The 24,745-nt window shown below is 44.3% G+C and overlaps 1 pseudogene; it reads right to left on the bottom strand.

Annotated features, from left to right (window-relative positions):
- On the bottom strand, window positions 1-20,969 carry LOC127654316 (copper-transporting ATPase 2-like; annotated as a pseudogene).
- Window positions 20,970-24,745: the final 3,776 nt, after the last annotated feature.

The following is a 24,745-nucleotide window of genomic DNA, read 5'->3' on the forward strand; positions in this document are numbered from 1 at the left end:
TCAACAGTGTAATATCACTAATGTTTCATTCGCCTCCACCTTTATTGGCTCCCCTGCAAACTCTGAGAGAGGAAGTCTGAGAACCTGTTCCTCACCAGAGGAACCCTTTGGTTTTGAGGATGAGGGAAATGAGCAGCTTTTCAAAGCAGACGCTATAACAACAGAGGATCAGAGAAACACACTTCGGCAACTTTTTCATGATTTTCAGCCGATCTTCTCGAGAGATTCCCATGACTGTGGGCTCATCAAAATCCACACCATTTGCATTCCACTGATCAAAATGCACCACCCAACTTTGTGTGCTAGTACAAAATCCCCCTGGCTGCATATGAGTCAATCCAAGGGATCCTTGACAATCTTTTACAAAACCAAATCATTCGGGAATGAAAATCAACCTACAACTCGCCCATCTGGCCAGTGTTAAAGCCGACCGGCAAGTGGCTTCTTGAGGTAAAGTATGCCCAGAACCATAAAATGCCCTTGGGCCAGTGCCTGGCTGAATGCCAACAGTGTGACTGCGAAGGGTAACCGAGCCCAGAATCCTTACTTGTCACCACTCCACTGCTCCCATCAAATCATAGTTACTATGATGTGAGTACCTGTGCAGACCTCCCAAGGGTCTACGTGGATGGCTGTTCATGACACCATGAAAGTCAGACTCAGGCTGGTATTGTTTGGTTCAACCACAACATTGATGAACCAAACAACTACTGACTGGGCAACAAGACAAGCCAGTACGTGGAGATTGCAACAGTGCTCATCATGCTCCAGCAAGCTGCCAAGTTGACTGTTGAACAACTGACGATCTGTTCTGACTAAAACTATGCTCATCATAGTTTTATCTCTCACTTTCCCACTAGAAAAGAGAACGGCATGAGGAATGAGAGAAACAAGAAAGTCAAGCACTCTGCGCTCTTCTTGGCTTGTGGAAGACCTGTGACTGACTTGGGAATGACAGTGTACTGGAAAAAGTTCAAAGGTCATTCCCAAACCTCTGGTCCTGACAAAGATAGTAATGATGTAGTCGACCGCCTAGCCAAGTTAGGCGTGGAACAGGGCATGGCCTGAGAGATCAGAGACAAGTGGCTTCCAATTACCCAAAAATGTTTGGTAAACGCAATCGCCCGTCCACAGGCAAAAGAAAGGCGAGAAGACCCGCAGACCTGCCACAGTCTCTGCACCTGGGACGGAGACCCAGCGATGCAGATCTGATCACCATGCAGGAGCAAGACCCGGCCATCCAAACTGTCTGGCAGTGTGTAGCAAACTCTGCAACACAAGGGGCCTCTCAAACACCACCGTGTGAGTTGGAGGAGCATTCCATTCTTGATGGAAACCTGCTCCAGGGCACTCTGGACCTCAGACTGGGCCAAGGTTCATCTTCCAACAGGACAACAACCCTAAGCACACTGCAGAGATTACAAAGGAGTGGCTAAGGGACAACTCTGTGAATGTCCTTGAGTGGCCCAGCCAGAGCCCAGACTTGAACCTGATTGAACATCTCCGGAGAAATCTGAAAATGGCTGTGTGGGGATGCTCCTCATCCAACCTGATGGAGCTTGAGAGGTCCTGCAAAGAAGAATTGGAGAAACTGCCTAAAAATAGGTGTGCCAAGCTTGTAGCATCATATACAAAAAGACTTGAGGCTGTAAAGTATTGAGCAAAGGCTGTGAATACTTAAGTACATGTGATTTTTTTTTATTTTCATTTTTAATAAATTTGCAAAGATTTCAAACAAACTTCTTTCACGTCGACATTATGGGATATTGTTTGTAGAATTTTGATGAATTAATGAATATAATCCATTTTGAAATAAGGCTGTAACATAATAAAATGTGGAAAAAGTGAAGTGCTGTGAATAATTTCGGAAACACTATATATATATATATATATATATATATATATATATATATATATATATATATATATATATATATATATATATATTTTTTTTTTTTTTTTTTATTATTTTTTTTTTTTTTTTTTCATATATACATAATGAGCTATGTAATACATTCTAGCCAGTCCAGCTAAATTTAAGAGAAACTGATCTCCAAGCTTACACAACCAATCAATCAATTAATCAAAGATACTGAAATACTCCAATACAACAAAACTGGCCTAAAAACTTTTCAATGTGACCTTTTAACCTTAACTTATAGTATGTGCTTTGTACTTTTTGAGGAGGGGTCTGAGCCAGATCGGATCTGCCTATGTCTGTCCCTGTGGAATGAAAAAGGACTGCAGTGAAGGTTCTCCAGTCTCACATGGGAGCTGATCTGAGCTGGACCCAGACTGAGTTCATGACCCTGACCTCTCAACTCATACACTTCTACTTATGTCTTCTTGTAGCAGAGAGAGAGCAAGAGTTTGAGATATTTATAGTTTATAAGCTTAATGAGATAGCAGAGCTACAGTATAGAGTGGATACTGATGTGTGTGGGGAGAATGTGAAGTCTTCATGTGTAGTGTTATGTGCACTTACAGTGTCATTAGTACAGAAGAGAGCACATCAGAGACAGATGAAGCTGCCATCGCGGCAGAACCCATCCATGGCTGCACTATCAGTCCAGCAGGCATTAACACACCTGAAAACCAAGACAAAACCAATAAAACACATTCACCTTTTGCAGCTTCCATACACATAAATTACCATATTCACAAATGACAGAAAACTATATTACACTATGGTAATTGCCACTGTGTTGGTGCGGTTTACCTGCAGCTATAGGGATGCCAAGCAAGTTATAAATAAGAGAAAACACAAAGTTGATCTGGATTCTCTGCATAGTCTTTTTAGACAGCTCAATACTGGCCACCACATCCAGCAAATCATTCTGCATCAATAACGAAAAAAACATATTGAAGGAAGAATTCTGGGATTTTAACATTTTCTGTTAACATACTCTGCTCTTTGTCTCCTGAAAAATAAGCTGTGATAGAGCAGTCTGACTCACCCGTATCAGGACAAAATCTGCTGCCTCAGTGGCAACATCAGTGCCTGTTTCTATGGTGATGCCCAGATCAGCATGTACAAGAGCAGGCGAGTCGTTGACCCAGTTGTTGGCACCAACAGTTGGCACCTTTGTAACTTTAAGAACTCTTTCCTGCAATTCTTGATCCTTTGCCACTTTATGAGAGGACAAGTCCTCAGCAAATACCTTCCTGATGCCCACCTGAATTAAGTAACCCAAGGGTAAATAGCACTGGCTACACAGCACAGCTTTTCGCTATTATACTATTAGCACTAATACCAGTAGCCTATATGTTATTAAGCTTGCCTTGCCTTGCCTAGTCTGCAAGCATAGCAAATAGATATCTCTCAATGTGGATGACAAATATACTTCTGAATGTGTGTGAGTGTAAGTATAAGTGTGTTTTTTTTTGTATATATAGTGCAACTGTGTGTCGATGGCATCTGTTGCCTCCTGTGATCACGAAAACCTCTATTCCCATATTGCTCAGGGTGTGAACAGCAAGAGCTGACTCTGCCTTCACTGTGTCTGCTACAGCTATTCTAGCACACAGACCTCTTGAGAAACAGAGAGTGAACACAAGAAAGAGAATGAAAGTAAGAGGGAGAGGGGAAGAGAAATGGAGCGATACAAAGAGTGATATATAAAAAGAACTAGAGGAAGAAATTAGTAAAATCTGTAAACCTGCAAAACAAATTTTAATTAAATACCATCAAGATTATTCACTTTGTCTCTGGTCATAAATTCTGATAATTGGAATTAATCAAATTTAACACATTGGCTAAAAAGTTTTGTTGATGTAAGAAAAAAAATATTTTGAATTAAAGGGATATTTCACCCAAAAATAACAATGTTCTCATAATTTCCTCACCCTCATTCCATTCCCGATGTGTATGACTTTTTCTCTTCTGCTGAACACAAATAAATATTTTTAGAAGAATATCTCAGCTCTGTAGGTCCATACAATAAAAGTTAATGGTGATCAGACCTTTGTAGATCCAAAAATCACATAAAGGAAACACGAAAAAGCGACTCCAGTGGTTAAATCCATACCTTCAGAAACAATATAATGAGTGTGGGTGTGAAACAGTCCTAGTGTCACTATCATATCTGAAAGTGAAATTTGAAGTGGAGATTTAGAGTAAAAATGACTTAAATATTGTTCTGTTTCTCACATACAGTATAATATGGCTTCTGGACATATGTGTTTAAACACTGGAGACTTATGAATTACTTTTATGTTTCCTTTATGTGATTTCTGTAGCTACAAATGTCTGATCACCAATTACTTGCATTGTAAGGACCTACAGAGCTGAAATATTTTTCATAAAATCTTTGTGTTCTGCAGACGAATGAAATGATGAGAGAATTTTCATTTTTGGGTGAACTATCTCTTTATCTTTGCTTGAATTAAATACAAATCTTATTCAGTGACAGTAGGTTTTATGTAAGAGAGGCTGTATCTGCCTATTGCACAAGATTTAATGTGCAAATAAACACAAAAGGCCCTTTATAAACTTTGACGGCACCATCAATAGGCACAAGTATGTCCGTCTGGCCTTTAGTCTCATGGATGCTTATGGCATTATCCACATCAGCTGTGACCTCCAAACCATTTCTCAACATCCACTGTCTGTTCCCGATCAAAACAGAGTATGAGAGGCTATCTGAAGAACAAATCACATCTACACAGGTTTGGGGAGTAACGGAATACATGTAACGGGATTACGTATTTAAAATACAAAATATAAGTGTATTCCACTTCAGTTACAATTTAAATAATTGGTTCTATATACTAAATAATTCGAATACAGTTACATTCAAAAAGTATTTTGATCATTGAAGAGATTTTATTGCATTTTATTGTCATTTGTTTTTTATTAATATTTAGTCCTTTCAGATGGAAAACATTTATACATATAAATGATGTGATCCAAAGTGCATTTGAACAGCGGTGAAACACTTTCTTATGATGTGTTACATTCATACGAGCAGACAGAGAAGTACGTTTGGAGCTTTACGCTAAGCTAAAATGCTATTTCTAGCCATTTACATGCACATGCTACCAAGAATGATTATATTTTTTTTTACTGTTTTATATATTCTTGATAATAATTTTTGTATTGTTTTCCTGTAAAAATATCTAAAAATCCTTAAAACAAGGTCAATTTGATTGATCTTGTTTTAGAAGCAACACAGCATACGATATTTAGTTTTTTCAGAGATTTTATTTTTAACACGTGTATTTTGTTTTACTGTACTGGTAGAGTTTTTATAGTCAAAACAAGTGAAAAAATAAGTAATCCAAAGTATTTAGAATATGTTATTGACCTTGAGTAATCTAGCGGAATACGTTACAAATGACATATTACAGCATACTGTATATTCTATAATCTGTAGTAGAATACTACATACACGTCACACTTCGGTGTTAAACAGATTGTTAACAGAATGTTGAGCATCTGCTGCAATGTTGGCATTCCATAAACATTCTATTTCCTTCCAATCCAACTCTGACATGGAAAAAGGCTTATAGAGGTCATAGAAGGGAAGGCAGGATTTTAAAATAAAAGAGTTTGACATACTATTACTCTAACTTCCTAGACCGTTAATATTATTTATAAAAACTAAAATCCCCAAAAATTGAAATAAAGCACAAGTTGATAATGCACAAAGCTCACACTAGGAGGCACTAAAACCACATGTAAACATTTGACTTTGACTCTGTGTCTGCTAACAGGCTGCTCTCATCTGTGGTGGCTCCTTGGAGGGTGAGCAGAAGTGGTGTGTGTTTTGCTGTGGGCATTGCTTGTGCCTTTGGGCTGTTCTGTAGCAGATCCTCAATGTTGGAGACTTTACAACTGATTCAACAGCAAGGAACTGCTTGGAAGTCATAGCAGTGCCCCAGACTTTCTGTTCCCAACTCCCTCAGAGAGACAGAAAGAGGAAGATGGGAGACTTATGGGGCTTTTCCACTGCACTGTACAACTCGACTCGACTCTGCTCGCTTTTTGGGGGTTTTCCACTGTGAATAGTACCTGGTACTTTTTTTGTACCACTTCGGTCGAGGTTCCAAGCGAGCCAAGCCGATACTAAATGTGACGTCAAAATCCTGCAGATCACAGATTGTATTTTGCGCACTGTATTTGCGACATGGGACATCAACCCGCTAGTTTTAAAGTTAGCTACAGCGATAGCAGTATCATTTGTTCATGCGACTTTCGAATTGTAATAAGATTGGTTGTGCGCAAAACCATGCCGTGGTCAATAAACAAGGTGCAGACGGTCCACTCGTTAGCAACGAACAAAACAACATGAAACAAAAAACTCTTTCAGGTTGTGTCTCAGCTGTTGGCCGCACACGGTCAGTGTAGGGAAAAGTAAGTTCGACCTAATGGACGCTGTCAGTCCTGAACATTATGTGTGACATCTCGTTTTGTGTTTCATGGAAGAAATTAAGTTATATAAATCATCATAAGATCAACAGAATTCTTTGGAGGACCTGCCAGTTTCCATTGACTGCATTGTACGATCCTATACTGAAGTTTCAAAAATGTTATGTGTGCTGCTTTTCTCAAAACTCTTTGCAATATTTGGTGACAGCCATGCCCAATGACTCAGTTCACTGCTGGCTTCAGCGGTGCCTACGACAGCCAGAACCTTCCGGAGAGGAAGACTTGCTCGATCCCACAGTACCAGTACATGGGTCACTTGTGGAACCCGTTAGTGATGGTGCCCATCTTATAAAACATAACAGCACCTACCTGCAGGGGTAGCAATGGAGCGATTGTGAGAACAGACTATCTGCACCAGTAAATTCTGGTGATTTTCTGGAAAAACATCTTGAAAAAATATAAACAATTCTGTTTTAGCTAAACGTAACTGTATATACAATCTCTTAATTATATAGCTATACAGTTTTAGACAATTATAATATATTCACTTGCAGTCAAAGGTTTGAACACATATCATTCTTTATTAATACTATTTTCCACATTTTAGAATAATAGTAAATTCCTCAAAACTATGAAATTAGACAAGTGGAAGAAATTAGACTATATTTTAGCATCTTCAAAGTAGCCACTCTTTGCCCACTATTGCCATTCTCTTAACCAACTTCATGAGATGCCACCTGGGATAGTTTTTAAACAGTATTAAAGGAGTTCCTATGTATGCTGGCCACTCTATGTTGGTTGCTTTTCCTTAATTTCATCATCTAGTCACACTGATCAATTTAAAAATAGTATTTAATTAAAATGAATTTCTTATTGTTTTTAAAGAAATTCCTATGTCGCCAAAATTTATATTTGTCTACAAAACTAATTTAATGCATTTAAGAAAAAGTCTTTAGATTAAAATGCTTTTAATATTATGAGACACATAAATTCAGTCATGTACTGTATGGCTAAACCTTTGACTTCTGTTTCCCTCCCCTTGTCCCCTCCCTCGTCCAGGTAGACGGGGATGACATTTTTCAATGTGGACTGAATGAGCCAGCCTCATCATTCATGCCTGGTGGTCGCTGCTCTCTCAACCTGGCTCAGTTTATTGACCTCGCCCTACTGTACGCTGGTTCCTCGTTTACTGTGGGGGAGGCAGACACTGAACCAGCGTTCCACACCACGGCCCCAGTCTCGAAGCCTACCACGGCCCCCGTCTCGAAGCCTACCACGGCCCCCATCTCGAAGCCTACCACGGCCCTAGTCCCGAAGCCTGACACGGCCCTAGTCCCGAAGCCTGACACGGCCACAGTCCCGAAGCCTGACACAGCCCCAGTCCCGAGGCCTGTCACGGCCCCAGCCTCGAAGCCTGGCACGGCCAGCGAGTCAACGCCCATGCCTGCCACGGCCAGCGAGCCAGCGCCCAGGTCTGCCACGGCCAACGAGCCAGCGCCCATGCCCGCCACGGCCAACGAGCCAGCGCCCATGTCTGCCACGGTCAGCGAGCCAGCGCCTGTAGCCTCGACCGTCCCCATGGCCACATCCCCTGTTGGCCGAAGACGTAAGAGAAGGAAGAGGGCCCCTTCTCCCCAGTCTCGTCTTGTACTCAAGACCGCAGAGGTTCCCTCAGAGTCTTCCACGGCTCTGCCGGTCTCTGCTCCGCCCTCAGAGTCTTCCACGGCTCTGCCGGGCTCTGCTCCGCCCTCAGAGTCTTCCACGACTCTACCGACCTCTGCTCCGCCCTCAGAGTCTTCCACGGCTCTGCCGGGCTCTGCTCCGCCCTCAGAGTCTTCCACGGCTCTGCCGGGCTCTGCTCCGCCCTCAGAGTCTTCCACGGCTCTGCCGGGCTCTGCTATGCCCTCAGAGTCTTCCACGGCTCTGCCGGGCTCTGCTCGCCCCTCAGAGCCCTCGCGGGCTCCGCCTCACGAGCCTCCCAAGGCTCCTCCTTTCGAGCCTCCCAGGGCTCCTCCTCTCGAGCCTCCTAGGGCTCCGTTTCTCAAGCCTCCCAGAGCTCTACCTCCCAAGCCCCCCAGGGTTCTGCCTTTCAAGTCTCTCGAGCCTCCCAGAGCTCTACCCCTCAAGCCTCCCAGAGCTTCGCCTCTCAAGCCTCCCAGGGCTTCTCCTCTCGAGTCTTTCAGGGCTCCCCCTCCTTCCAAGCCTCTCAGGGCTTCTCCTCCCGAGTCTTTCAAGGCTCCTCCTCCCAAGCCTCCCAGGGCCCCTCCTCTCGAGCCTCCCAGGGCCCCGTTTCTCGAGCCTCCCAGAGCTCTACCTCCCAAGCCCCCCAGGGCTCTGCCTTCAAAGTCTCTCGAGCCTCCCAGAGCTCTACCCCTCGAGCCCCTCAGGGCTCCCCCTCCTTCCAAGCCTCTCAGGGCTTCTCCTCTCGAGTCTTTCAGGGCTCCCCCTCCTTCCAAGCCTCTCAGGGCTTCTCCTCTCGAGTCTTTCAGGGCTCCACCCCTCAAGCCTCTCACGGCTTCACCTCTCGAGTCTCTCATAGCTCCTCCTCCTCTCAAGCCTCTCAGGGCTCCGTCCCTCGAGTCTTTCATGGCTCCACCCCTCAAGCCTCTCACGGCTTCACCTCTCGAGTCTCTCATAGCTCCTCCTCCTCTCAAGCCTCTCAGGGCTCCGTCCCTCGAGTCTTTCATGGCTCCACCCCTCAAGCCTCTCACGGCTTCGCCTCTCGAGTCTCTCAGGGCTCCTCCTCCTCTCAAGCCTCTCAGGGCTTCGTCTCTCGAGTCTTCCAGGGCTCCTCCTCCCCTCGAGCCTCTCAGGGCTTCATCTCTCGAGTCTTCCAGGGCTCCTCCTCCCCTCGAGCCTCTCAGGGCTCCGTCCCTCGAGTCTTTCAGGGCTCCTCCCCCTCTCAAGCCTCTCAGGGCTTCGTCTCTCGAGTCTCTCAGGGCTCCTCCTCCCCTCCAGCCTCTCAGGGCTTCGTCTCTCGAGTCTCTCAGGGCTCCTCCTCCCCTCCAGCCTCTCAGGGCTTCGTCTCTCGAGTCTTTCATGGCTCCCCACCTCAAGCCTCTCGAGCCTTCCAGGGCTCTGCCACTAGAGCCTCTCGAGTCTTCCACGGCCTTTTTCCCAGAGCCTCCTACGGCTCCACCTCCTAGGCCTTCCCCCTTAAAGCCTCCTTCGGCTCCACCTCCAGAGCCTTCCAGGCCTCCGCCTCTAGAGCCTCCCACGGTGCCACCGTCATTGGCTCCACCTCCTGAGCCTTCCAGGCCTTCGCCCCTAAAGCCTCCTACGGCTCCACCTCCCGAGCCTCCTACGGCTCTACCCCCCGAGACTACAGAGCCTTCCAGGCCTTCCCCCTTAAAGCCTCCTTCGGCTCCACCTCCAGAGCCTTCCAGGCCTCCGCCTCTAGAGCCTCCCACGGTGCCACCGTCATTGGCTCCACCTCCTGAGCCTTCCAGGCCTTCGCCCCTAAAGCCTCCTGCGGCTCCACCTCCCGAGCCTCCTACGGCTCTACCCCCCGAGACTACAGAGCCTTCCAGGCCTTCCCCCTTAAAGCCTCCTTCGGCTCCACCTCCAGAGCCTTCCAGGCCTCCGCCTCTAGAGCCTCCCACGGCGCCACCGTCATTGGCTCCACCTCCAGAGCCTTCCAGAACCCCACCTCTAGAGCCGCCTACGGTGCCACCTCCGTTGGCTCCGCCGCCACAGTCTTCCAAGTCTCCGCCTCTAGAGCCTCCTGCGGCACAACCTCCCTCTGCCCTGTCTCTTGGGCTCCCTATGGCACCGCCTCCTCAGTCTCTCAGTGCCCCGCCTGCCGAGTCTCCAATGGCTCCGCCTTTCACGGCTTTTCCCTGGCCCCCTGACCCTCTCCCTATCCTATGGCCTCTTCCCTGGCCTCCTGACCCTGTCCGGCGGCCTCCTGACCCCGTCCCTGTCCTGTGGCCTCTTCCCTGGCCTCCTGACCCTGTTCCTGTCCGGTGGGCACCTTCCAGGCCCCCGGACCCAGTCCCTGTCCTCCAGTCGCCTTCCAGACCCCCTGACCCAGTCTCTGCCCTATGGCTGCCCCCTAGATCTCCCGACCACCCACCTGTCCGCTATGTTCCCCCTGACCTTGCCTTGAAACCGCCCATTGACCCCATGGACAGTCTCATTTCCCTCTGTGCCCCTTGGACTGCCCTCAATTTTGTTTGTGTGTTTTGTGGGTTTTCTGTTCAGGGGTTTTTTGTTTGTTGGGATCGTCCAGCACCTCTTCCCAGAGGTCGCGCTCCTCGCACCGAGCGCGGTCGTCAGGAGCCGTCCGTTATAGAGGGGGGAGTACTGTCACGAACCCCGCACCCTCGCTCCGCCCCTTCGAGCTTCCACGCTCGTTTTGGCTCGCTCGAGCTTGCACGCTCGTTTTGCTCCTACGAGCTCTCATGCTCGTTAGCAGGTCTCCCTCCTCGGGCTCGCATGACCGCTCTCCTATCACCAGTATTAGTTTCACCCGCACTCGTCCCATCACTAGATCATTAGTTTCACCTGTACTCATCTCATCACCTATCATTGTTTACACCTGCACTCGCCCCTATATATATCACAACCCTTTCGTCTCATGCCTGTTGGTTATTGTATTTAGTTTCCCGTGTCTTTGCCCCACGCTAGTCCTGTCTAGTTTCGAACTCCCTTGTGTGTAGTCTTCCTCTTAGCTTGCCAGCTCCAGTGTTCCCCTTGTTACCCTGTCTTTGATCCCGCTAGTCCCGTCTAGTTCTACGCCCTAGTTGTTAACTGTTTTCCCGGCTTCGACCTCCCGCTCTCGTTGACCACTCTCTCCCGGATTTGCCCCTTTATTCTATTCTGATTCCCCGGCTCCGACATCACGCCCCCCTTTGACGACGCTTCACTGGATTTGCCCTTGTTTGTACTTTTGCCTGCAATAAAACGCCGTTTTGACTCACATTGTGACTGTCTCTTCTTGTGCGGGTGACAAATATCCTTTCAAAATGTCACACTCACATTATATGCTTAATCTTTCAGAGAGTTGTCATGACTCATGACTGAACTAATGTTAACATATACAACTTTTGATTTAAATAATGTGTTAGTAAAAGTTTAAATAAACAGTAAACAGTTAACCAAATTAAGAAATGCTGTAAAAGGATTGCTCATTGTTTGTTCATGTTAACTAATGTTGTTAACTAATGTAAAAAAATGTAACCTTATTTTAAAGTGTTACTGATCAAATCTGCAGTATATTGACTAAACAACAAGAGCTTTCAAAAACATTTAAATTAAGTTATGCTATTAAATGGCAGGGTTGCCAGACCCAGAGAGCAGGGGCACGCAATGGAAAAAACTGTGATGGAGGCCTGTAAAGCAAACCGGATAATCCCATCTGTCCGGGAGATGTTTTGGTCATAACCCTGTGGAGATCAAACATTAGATAAAGAGTTTTCTGCTTCTCACTATATCTTGCCTGTACACATGGTTCATGATTAAACTCACAGGAAAATACTGTGCCACTATGTCGAAATACACAAAGCCAATAATGAGTCACGCCACCACTGTATGACAACTATTAATTGAACAAAATAGCTGCTTAGTTTGTCAGCCAACTGCTGAAACTAGAAGAGGACATGTACAACAAATCATGACATAGAAATCATAATAGCTAACAATCAAAATTACAGATGAAGTGTCTAAATTTTTCAACATTAATACCTTCTTCTATCCCAAATTAGAATGCAGAAACAAATAAGACAAGTAAGTTATTGGTACGTTGATTCCTCCGAAAGTGTAATCACTTTGGTGATAGCAAAACATTGCTTTTTTTGTTTGGGCATCCCAACTATCTCGACCCGTCATAGCAACATTGGTTCAACCAATGCTTTGAGTTTAGGGTGGGACTGAACCATCTGGTTGAAACTAAAATGGCAGAAATGACACATTTCACATTTAAATAAGACTATAGTTTGTATTTTAAAATTGTAATTTAGGTTACAAACTGGTAATTGCAAGGGTATTATGCTATAAAAAAAACATACTAAAAGATGTTTTATTGAAAATGTAAAAATACAGAACGTTTTTTGTGAGGGTTAGGTGTAGGGGTTGTGTTAGGTTTAGGGGATAGAATCTATAGTTTGTACAGCATAAAAATCATTATGTCTATGGAAAGTCCTCATAATGATAGGTAGATCAATGTGTGTGTTTGTGTGTGTGTGTGTGTGTGTGTGTGTGTGTGTATTTAAGTCTTATATAACAGAACATACAGAGTGATCAATATATTCAGTATGCAGTAATGCTTTTATCTTATTCAGTATGCAGTAATGCTTTTTAGTCAAATTCAAATACACCATAAGTGGTCTGTCCTACTCCTGCAGATCCGATCTAATACAAACATGCCTGAAGTAGGTAAGCAAGGCCTTTGGGTTCACTTGAAAATTTAGGAAAGAGTGTTAAAGAGGTCATGATGACATGACATTTTTTTATATGTTCCTTGAGGTTCAAGTTTGTTTGTATGCATGCACACACACACACACACACACACACACACACACACACACACACACAAAACAGTCATATATTTATAAAACTTGATAATTTTCCACCCTGATTCTGACCCTCTGTCTGAAACGCTCAGTTTTGGTGCTGCTTCTCCTTTAAGACTTGACAGTTAATGCCCACTGTTATGATTGGCTCTCTGCTCTTGATTGACCTGCTCTCCCTCCTTGCCATCTCACTGCACACCACTACTGGGAGGAGCTACGGAAGTGATAAGGTAAGTGGGCATTGATGTGGAGGAAGTAAAAAACAAGTTGTTTTGGCAGCTTGGTTTTAACAAATGCTCTTTTCGCAGTTTTCACAAGTTTAGCTTTCTGAAACTTACAGTATGTGTACAATGACCTCTTCTTATATGTCAAAGGATCAATGAAAATGTAATTCCTCATGTCATGTTAAAGATGTACTTAGTATTTGTTTTCTGCTTAAAATGTTCTACATCTAAAGTATGCTACTTTTACTTGTATTAATTTTGATGTGGTTAAAATAGCATACACTCACAGATGAAGACTCCAAGTTATATCTTTAGCCAAAAAAATCATAATTTTATATAAGAGTGGTATCACCCTTATGGTTGCCACCATTATGAGATCACATGACCGGCTGAAGACTACTCTTTTTATTATTGGACAGATTCAGTTTGTAGAATAAATTATTATTAGAATTAGTGTAGTATTAGATGACAAATATGTCAGCAAATAAGCCGCAATGCAACGCTAACTTTTTTAATATCTAAAATTTCAGCGTGATTGTACATCCATGCAGATAGGTGTCAGTATAAATTTTAAGACCTTTATGAAATCGGCCGGTGATACATAAACAAAAATTACTCACTGGAAACTCAGCCCTAACACTTTGACAATAATTGTCAGTATCTTGTTGAAAGCTGCAAAATTTATATATATATATATATATATATATATATATATATATATATATATATATATATATATATATATATATATATATATATATATATATATATATACACTCACCTAAAGGATTATTAGGAACACCATACTAATACTGTGTTTGATCCCCTTTCAGCCTTCAGAACTGCCTTAATTCTACATGGCATTGATTCAACAAGGTGCTGAAAGCATTCTTTAGAAATGTTGGCCCATATTGATAGGATAGCATCTTGCAGTTGATGGAGATTTGTGGGATGCACATCCAGGGCACTGAAGCTCCTGTTCCACCACATCCCAAAGATGCTCTATTGGGTTGAGATCTGGTGACTGTGGGGGCCATTTTAGTACAGTGAACTCATTGTCATGTTCAAGAAACCAATTTGAAATGATTCAAGCTTTGTGACATGGTGCATTATCCTGCTGGAAGTAGCCATCAGAGGATGGGTACATGGTGGCCATAAAGGGATGGACATGGTCAGAAACAATGCTCAGGTAGGCCGTGGCATTTAAACGATGCCCAAATGGCACTAAGGGGCCTAAAGTGTGCCAAGAAAACATCCCCCACACCATTACACCACCACCACCAGCCTACACAGTGGTAACAAGGCATGATGGATCCATGTTCTCATTCTGTTTATGCCAAATTCTGACTCTACCATCTGAATGTCTCAACAGAAATCGAGACTCATCAGACCAGGCAACATTTTTCCAGTCTTCAACTGTCCAATTTTGGTGAGCTCTTGCAAATTGTAGCCGCTTTTTCCTATTTGTAGTGGAGATGAGTGGTACCCGGTGGGGTCTTCTGCTGTTGTAGCCCATCCGCCTCAAGGTTGTGTGTGTTGTGGCTTCATGAATGCTTTGCTGCATACCTCGGTTGTAACGAGTGGTTATTTCAGGCAAAGTTGCTCTTCTATCAGCTTGAATCAGTCGGCCCGTACTCCTCTGACCTCTAGCATCAACAAGGCATTTTCGCCCACAGGACTGCTGCATACTGGATGTTTTTCCATTTTCACACCATTCTTTGTAAACCCTAGAAATGGTTGTGCATGAAAATCCCAGTAACTGAGCAGATTGTGAAGTACTCGGACCGGCCCGTCTGGCACCAACAACCATGCCACGCTCAAAATTGCTTAAATCACCTTTCTTTCCTATTCTGACATTCAGTTTGGAGTTCAGGAGATTGTCTTGACCAGGACCACACCCCTAAATGCATTGAAGCAACTGCCATGTGAATTTGAATTATTTAATTCAAAATGTAATGATAAATTATTATAAAATCCAATATAAATCATTATAAAAATAAATAAAGCTGCAAGCAGCCATTGCGGGACCAAGCACACATATGGCAACCCTGCACAACACTAAGCACAACCCAAAGAACACATAGAGATCAAATGACATAAAGGGAAAAAAATCACCACATTTGAAACCACTCAAGGATGGGTTTGAACCTGTATGTGGCAGGGCGGAGGGCGGGGCCGGGTTGTAATTATACACACGATGACAGACGGTGGAGCGAGAGCGAGAGAGAGAGATCGTTAACGGACATGTCCGTCATGTGGGTGTTTGTTTAAGTTTATTATTCAAATATTATTTATATTATCAAACCGGTTCTCGCCTCCTCCTTCCCATTACACCCCTTTACACTGGTGCCGAAGCCCGGGAAGGAGGAGGGATGCCCGTCGCGGAGTCCTCGACACTGCCATCCACCCAGGGGAGCTCCGCTGCCATCCACCGGGGGAGGGAGTAGACCGACCACCCGGACGCGGTGAACGACCGCCGTCCGCGAGGCGAGTGGGGACTGGACTCCCCGACCACTTGGAGCGATGGAGTCGCTGCCAGTGGCGGAGGAGAGCCCTGCCATCCCCCAGAAACGCGGAGGGGTCGGAGGAAGACCGCTGTCTGCGAGGGGAGGAGGAAAGTGTTCCCCGACCACCTGGAGCGGTAGGGCCGCTGCCAGGGGCAGAGGAGTGTCCCCACGAGTCGCCGAGAACATGGAGGGGCATTCTGACCGCCGGGGGTCGTGAGTCTGACTCCGGTCCGCCCTGGGAGAAGCGGCTGTCGTCCACCTGAGAGGGTGGAGAAGTGATCGAGGACCATTCGACGGTGTATCGGAGAACTGGCTAGTAGGTTTTTTTTTCATCTCTCTCTCCTCTCTCTCTCTCTCTCACTGCCGCTCTGTGTTGGCCTTTTCCCTCTCGTTTAAATTTGAGTGTTTTTTGGGGGGTACACTGTTACAGGAAGTACTCCCCCATCTTAATTATTTCTGTTTCCCTCCCCTTGTCCCCACCCTCGTCCAGGTAGATGGGGATGACCTGCCGGCAGACCAGGCTTAAAGCACGCCCTCCCCCAGGGAAGGGGGGGGGGGGTGTACATCAGGCCGGGAGCTCCCCAGCCTGAGAGAACGAGGGAGGAATGTGGCAGGGTGGAGGGCGGGGCCGGGTTGTGATTATACACACCCAGTCCCTTATCAGGCTAATTAAGCATCCGAGAGGGATAAAGGCCGATGACAGATGGTGGTGCGAGAGAGAGAGAGAGAGAGATCGTTAACGGACATGTCCGTCATGTGTGTGTTTGTTTAAGTTTATTATTAAAATATTATTATATTATCAAGCTGCTTCTCGCCTCCTATTGAACCCCTTTACACTGTAACTTTCTCTTCTACAAACCAATTCATAGTCCAATATCCTACAGAGGAACAACAATAACAGTCACCAATGGGACATACCAGGCTGAGAATTAGCACAACCGCAGTTGCTAGAGTCAGTGTTGTATTTCCATTCAAAATTAAGAGTACAAAATTGTTGCTGAGATAATGTTTTGAATTTCAGCAGGAATTTGGCAACCCTGCATTAGAGAAAGGAAAACGTGAAGACTCAAAGGTCAACAGAAGTAAACATTTTAAAAGCGTTCTTTATCAGACTTGAACTTATAAACTTTCAAACCATAGTCCAATGCTTTAACCACTAGGACACACAGAGTATACATCTCAACTATGCCAAAGAAAATTTCCAAGCTAAGAGTGTGAAAAGATAGCTTAGAAATCTTGTTAAAGCAAATACATTTTTAACTGAAGCAGGAATTCTGAAATGTAGAACAGCATACGAAGTATTAAGCACAACATCAAGACTCAGAGGACAAAAAAGTACAGTTTTAAAAACTGTTCTCAGCAGTAATTGAGCTCACAACCTTTTGAACCAAAGTCCAATGCTTTAACCTCTAGGCCAAACAGTTTACAATTTTAATTCAAGCAGGAATTATGCAGTGTAGTACAGCTTACATAGTTGCACAACATGAAGACTCAGAGGTTAACAGAAGTATAAAATTAAAAATCATCCTTAGCTAGAATAAAACTCAGAACCTTTTTAGCAATGGTCCAAAGTTATTTTTGTTAAATAATTTGTATTCATTATTTTATTATATGAAATTTTGCAATGCATTATATTATAGTAACTAAATATTTTATATAGATTTATTATATGTATGTTCCTTCCTTTTCATTTTGTTGGATGTTGGTAATATTAGTTCCGCTTTCACTTGTTTCCGTGGGCAGTGTAATAATGGCGACATGCTCTCTCGTGAGTTAAATAGATGACAGGAGATTGGACATTGTTGCCAACTTAGCGACTTTGTCGCTATTTTTAGCGACTTTTCAGACCCCTTTAGTGACATTTTTTCAGAAAAGCGACTAGCGACAAATCTAGCGACTTTTTGGACAAACCTTATCAACTTTCCAAATTCCAAATATCGCCAGTACTGCAAGTGTGAGGTCTTACTTCCCCGCTGCGTCTGCTCTGTTCAGTGAGCGGCTGAGAGGAGCAGCACATTCCGTTGACTGCACGCCAGCGGACATAGACATGAATGAGCTGCGCATGTGCACGTTGTGTTAGCAGGAACCAATCAGTGATCACATAGCAGCTGCCTTCTCCTTTGTTTTAATTCAAAACATTTAATTTGACCGTTTTTTCTTGGCATGCGCTTATATTCACTACTAATCAAAGTTTTAGTTCATTCCGGTTCGGTTTCTGAACTCTCCAACTTCAGATCGTATAGTTACAGACTCTATACATTTTACTTATCCAAACACAACAATAAACCTTCTTCAAACTCATAAACATGTAACGTTAGCTAAGTTCCGTTCCGTTCCGTTGTCTAACAGAAAATATGTAATTGAGAACCGTTTTACTGGACATTCGGCTATATACTTACATAAAAACAGTATGAGCACGGTTTAGGGGAGATAACCGTTATTATAAACTGAAGTAGGCTACAGTACCGACAAATTAGGCAGAATGCAAATACGACGCGATGACGTCATTAATATGCTAATGACGCATGACGTCATCTGGCGACATTTAGCTACTTTTCGAGCAGGCTTTAGCTACTTTCCATTGAAAATAGTTGGCAACACTGAGACTGGAGCAAGAGCACTTGTTTCTGGACTCTACAGGTGTTGCAATCATTTAATAAAGATGTTTGAATTATACCCCATCTTGTATTCTGCATTATTATGATACCTGTGCCTTGCGGAGACTGAGATGCTGCTACCGCTGATAATAATAAAAAACGCTTCATGCAGGACACGCCAGTTTAGTGTAAATAAAGCGTTTAGCGCACTTAAGCAAACTGAACCGAACTCAGAGCACTTCTGTTAATCTTAAGCATGAGAGGGAGTTGTGGAGCACAGAAATGCTCTGAAAACACTGTAACAATGCTCTAACTTAATATAGGCCTACACTGGACAAAGCCGCGCAAATAAACTTTGAAGAGAGCAGACTATTTATTTAATTAAATCACAGCCCTTCCAGTTTAATAATCGCACAAGGTCATATCGCAGTTTCGATTTTATTTTTTGATTAATTGTGCAGCCCTACCATACAGTTAGCATGTTAACCGATTAGCATTTTAAGCTATCATAGCATGTAGCATGATACATATACAAAACAGAACTTCTCAATCCTTTCAAAATATATCACTCCCTTATATATCAGAAGAACAATAATAAGACATAGAAGTATACCTGCAAGCAAAAATTTGCTGTGATAAGCCCTGCAACTATTCAGTAAATACAATACAAAAACCTCCAGTACAACATCAACTCTAACACTGGTCCACATGGGATTTGAATCCACAAATCTATATATCAGTGTTTAACATACTGAGCCACTTAGTTGACATGCTCATTGAGTGGCAAAGAGACTTTGTGAGGTTAGAGTCAGCACACAAGTGTATGTTATGTTTTGGTAATTGTACAGGTGTGCAAAGCAGAAAAAAGACCAAGTTAAGGACAGAGAGACCAGGTAGGATGTTTTGCTCCACAGGCATGGAACCACCATGTTCCTTGTTTGACTGTCCATCACTATCATGTAGATCATTAGACCCATTACTGGGATCCCAAACACCAGACTGAACAGAAATGAGTGCTTCCATCTGTAGGCATGGGTACAATTTACACTGTTACATACAGGCACACATAAACCTAAACACACACAAACACACACACACACACATTTACTTAGCTATCTAAATGGGGATATACAATACTGCCCTATAAAGTCAAAACAAGTAGCTACGGCAACACTGAAACTAAATGAAAACTTGCTTGCTTTTAGTGTGAAATTTGTAACTACTGCAGTTTTCAGTTTTATATTCTTCTGAATCTAAGCATAGTTGAGCAAAACCTTCACCCTTACTCTGCCCCTAAAAGAAAAAGTGTTGCATTTTTTTAAATAAAAACAATGTATTTGCTCTATTGATGAATACATTTTCCAATTGAGGGCATCCCAAAAGTACCCAAAGGGAGATTTGGTCAGATTTAGCTAACTTTTGGAGGGCACTTCTGTCTTCAAACTATAGTACCTACACACACACACACGCACACACACTCAAACACACACACAAGAAATTAAGAACTTGTTTAAAAAGAAACTTGCTGCCGAATCTCCTTTTGGTGGTCCAAAGTGTTCTTCCCAAATGGCTCATTCAGATACTCCAAATCCCAAGACCTAGATAACAGAGACAGAGAGAAAGAGTGGATAAGAATAACAACAATATTACAATGTAATAACTTTAAAATTGAAACCTCATTAAAACACATCATTCTCCTTGTTTTCTTCAATAATTACATTTTTAATCTCAATGACTCTGACGATGTCCCGAGAGCCCACGACCAAATTGTTGTTGAACTTCACATGAGCTTCCAGAATTCCCTTTGTCATCAAAAGTTTGCTTTATTGTTATGGACACAGGAAGCACTTGTCATTCCGGTGACCTGATGAAATATCAGTGTCAAGATTGAAATGCACAACTGAAACAAGCTCAGATGCCTTTAATTACATCAACTAATATTTTGTTTGAATTCAATATTAGGCCTTCATAAGAATTTCTATTTTATCTCTCTTCATAATAGTTTATAAAAAAGGTTAAATATTACTTAAGGAATTTTGTTATGAAATCAAAATGCAAAAACATACCCTTTCAGGCTTCACCAGTAAAATGCACGATGTGATTTTTGTTGACCGAAAATTATTAATCAAAATGATCCATTCACACCATTGATTTAATGAAGGCCACAGCTTGTCATGGGCATGTAAAAGTCTCACGACCACCTTTAGTGTCAATTCTGAGCTTAGCAGGAAAAAGCAGTGCAAAGCCCACCTTCTGTTGGAGAAGCCATTTTTTACACTCTTTGAAAGTCTTTGAACTAGCAAAGTCTGGAAAAACCATGATGTTGCGGTCCTCCCAGCACAACTTGCCTTTATTCCTTGACGCTTGTAGAACAAAGTTTCTGTCAGCCGACCGCAAGAATCTTGCCAGGATAGATCGGGGTATGTCATCCACCATGGGAAGCTGATCAAATTAGTGTGATCAGGGTGGAACGTTTTGCCACTTTAGATGTGATCGCTCGACAGGTATCTACAAGGCCCTCCAGGTTGGTCAATATTTTCGTCAGTGATGTATAAATGTTCGAGATCTCCCAACCGGGCTATAAAGTGCCCAACTGCCTATAGTTACAGAATTAGCCATATGAATATATGCCCTCTTACAGAGAGATCCAGGACACCATCAAAGACTGTGTTCTCCTCCATCACTGAAGCACCAAACCCCAGGGCAGTGATGGGCTGAGCAATCCTTGCTGGGTCCAAAAGCTTTGGATCATATCTCATCTCAGTGGCGGAGCTAGGGGGTGGCCAGTGGTGGCCGTGGCCACCATGGACCGAAGCCTTGGCACCCCATTGGCCACCCCACTTGCAATTGCTGTTTTGGTCATTTCTTTGGCCATTATTTGGCACAATACAGTTTTACAATTGTTTTACAAACAATTACCATGGTAACCATGCCACTACCATATTACTTTTATTAGATTTGGCATTTTACAGAGTCTGCTTATAGTTTCAGTAAATAAATAGTTGATAAACATCGCCACAGAGAAGGTTTGCTTTAATTTCTGAAATAAAGGGCCTGCCTATATAGGCTATGTTTAACCTGTCGCAATCTTTTAACTCTTTAACTCTAAGTTATAGAATAGATCATTATTATAGCTATTATAGAAGTAATAGCTGTCATAGAAGTAACTAGGCTATACCGCTGTCAAAGATGCAGTCTATCATTAAAGTGAAAGAAGCTATAAGGTCTGAACCAATTTTGACATCTACAGTGCAGAAGATCAACAGACATCAGCATCCTGTATGGAGGTTGTGTGAAGGTAAACGTACTGTACGCCATGTGGGCCCATACATGGCCTGCAGAGGAGGACCTTTAGCCTAGAGTTGTGTTGTTCTAAAGGACGGAAAGTGACCTCTCATAACGTGCTTGGACAGCCACATGACTGTCATGGAAATTTTATTAAAACCAGCATCCACAGGGAACCCTCACAAAAATGTCCATGGTAACCATTATTTCTGCCAAAATGCTACTGTCCATGTACAGCAGACATTGACATTTTTCACCTGTCAGTCATTTTGCTCGTTCTCATAGTGTTGTATTTGAAGCGGATTATTGAGGCTGTGATTCATACTGTTTGTCAGTTGAGGGCGCTATTGTGCCACTGTTGAATTTGACAGCCACAGGAACAAACAATTCTGCTCTTTTGCTCAGTTTTGCTCTCAAATTATCTTTTGAGGGCGGAGTTTTGTAATTAGGGGGCGTGGCTAATACAACAGCTCAGTCACTTGAAAGTGTCACGAATGAAGCTAGGAAGCAAGTTGCAAGTGACAATAACTGGGTAAATAAAATCTAGAGCGATATGGGACCAGGGTCTCGACGGCACCGGCAGCGGTTGAAGTAACCCGTCTGGGGGTCGATTGGAACTCTTACCAGTGGCACAGACTGAGCAAGCCAAAACAAAACTGTGAACGTCACGAGCCATCAGAGGCCACCAGAATCGTTGCTTGACTAAAAACTTAGTTCGATTAACTCCTGGATGACAAGCCACATTAGAACAATGTCCCCACTGAATAACGCTGGACCGTAGCCCCTCCGGCACAAACAAACTGTTCGGTGGGCACCGAGCTGGAGGCATTACCCCTTCTAAGGCTGTCTTGACCTTCGATTCGATCTCCCATGTGAGTGTAGAGATGAATAGTGTCTCTGGTAAAATGCACTCGGGAGTGGACGGGTGTTCGGACCGATCAAAAATACGTGATAAAGAATCGGGTTTGATGTTCTTGGAATCCGGGCGGTACGAGAGAGTAAAATCAAAACGACCGAAAAAAAGAGCCCACCGAGCCTGCCTGGAGTTTAATCTTTTAGCTGTGCGAATGTATTCCAAGTTCTTGTGATCGGTCCAGACGATAAAAGGTACCCCCGAACCCTCCAACCAGTGGCGCCATTCCTCTAAAGCTAACTTGACTGCCAACAACTCTCTGTTACCAATGTCATAATTACGTTCGGCCGAGGACAAGCGATGAGAAAAAAACGCGCAAGGATGTATCTTGTCGTCTGAAGGAGAACGCTGGGATAGCACTGCGCCTACCCCCACCTCTGACGTATCGACCTCCACCACGAACTGACATGACGGATCAGGGGTTATCAGGATGGGGGCTGAAATGAAGCAGCCTTTCAGTTTGGCAAACGCAGCCTCAGCTGCGTCTGACCACCTGAACGTTGTTCTGGGGGAGGTCAAGGGGGTCAGAGGCGCGGCTAGTTGACTGAAATTGCGAATGAAACGGCGGTAGAAATTGGCGAACCCCAGAAATCTCAGTAGGACCTTACGGGACTCTGGGCTTGGCCAATTTACCACAGCCTTGATCTTCTCAGGATCCATGCGCATTCCCTCAACCGACACGATGTACCCTAAGAAAGGAACAGACTGTGCATGAAAAACGCATTTCTCCGCCTTGACAAAAAGCCCATTCTCTAGCAACCTCTGAAGCACTAGTCGGACGTGCTGCACATGTTCCTGGAGAGAAGAAGAAAAAATCAATATGTCATCCAGGTAAACATATATGAACTGATCGACCATGGCTCACAGCACGTCATTAACTAGTGCCTGGAAGACCGCTGGGGAGTTGGACAGGCCGAACGGCATGACCTATTCAAAGTGCCCCCTGGGGGTGTTAAAAGCGGTATTCCATTCATCCCCCTCCCTGATGCGGACCAAATGATATGCATTACGTAAATCCAATTTCGTAAAGATAGATGCTCCCTGCAACCTCTCGAAAGCCGAAGACATCAACGGTAGAGGATAAGTATTCTTTACCGTGATGTTGTTCAGCTCTCGGTAATCAACACAAGGTCACAGAGATCCTTTCTTCCCCACAAAAAAGAATCCCGCCCCCGCTGGAGAAGAGGAATGGCGGATGAATCCTGTAGCTAGAGCATCAGAAATATATTTCTCCATAGCCTCCCTCTCTGGAACCGAGAGTGAATATAACTTGCCCTTAGACGGAGACGTACCTGGCAATAACTCTATGGCACAGTCATAGGGACGATGTGGAAGGAGAGAAGCCGCCCGAGACTTACTGAACACCTCCTTCAGGTCCAGGTACTCGGGCACGTTAGATAAATCCACAGTCTTCTCCTGAAACACAGGGACAGAAACAGACGGACAGGCAGACACAAGACAAGACTTATGACATTGAGTGCTCCACGCCGACACGGACTTAGACTGCCAGTCCATTTTAGGGTTGTGACGGGTGAGCCAGGGATGACCAAGGACGATGGGGGCAAGAGGAGTGTCCAGTATGTAGAAGGAGATGGTCTCGGTGTGATTGCCTGACGTGACGAGAGTGATGTCTTCAGTGGCTAGAGAAATGGTGGGAAGTTCCTGGCCATTGAGGGCGTGTACAGCAATCCGATGAGTGAGAGACCTGAGGGGAACTTGGTGGTTGAGTGCAAAAGTGTAGTCCATGAAATTACCTTCAGCCCCAGAATCCAGAAGTGCTCGACAGTCGTGACAGTGGGTTGACCATTGGAGTCTTACCGGAAGGAGAGTAGATGTGGATGAGGTCTTCTCGGCGGAGATCCCACCCGATAGTAGCCTCATACTTACTATCGGGCAGGTCCTTTTAAAGGACAGTTGTAGGCGAAATGTCCAGCTCTTCCACAGTACATGCAAAGGCCCTGGGATCTCCGCCTTTCCTTCTCCTCCCGGGAAAGCCGGGCTCGACCCACCTGCATGGGCTCGGGATCACAGACGGGGCTGAATGCGTCCCCGCCTCCAGAACGTTGGCCTCCCAAAGGACGGTTGGTCTGTACTCGCCGTTCCACTCTGGACAGCCTCGCGTCCACTCTTAACGCCAAGGCGATCAAGTCGTTGAGCTTGGTGGGGAGATCCATGGCGTATATCTCCTTTTGGACGCGGTCAGCCAGCCCATGCAGGAACATGTCCCACTGCGCCTCCTCGTTCCATTGACTCTCCGCCGCTAGGGTCCGGAACTCGATAGAAAAGTCCGATACGGATCTCTCTCCCTGACGCAAGTCGGCCAGCACTCTGGCTGCT

Source organism: Xyrauchen texanus, chromosome 13 (genome assembly GCF_025860055.1).
Source record: "Xyrauchen texanus isolate HMW12.3.18 chromosome 13, RBS_HiC_50CHRs, whole genome shotgun sequence".
NCBI classification, from domain to species: Eukaryota; Metazoa; Chordata; class Actinopteri; order Cypriniformes; family Catostomidae; genus Xyrauchen; species Xyrauchen texanus.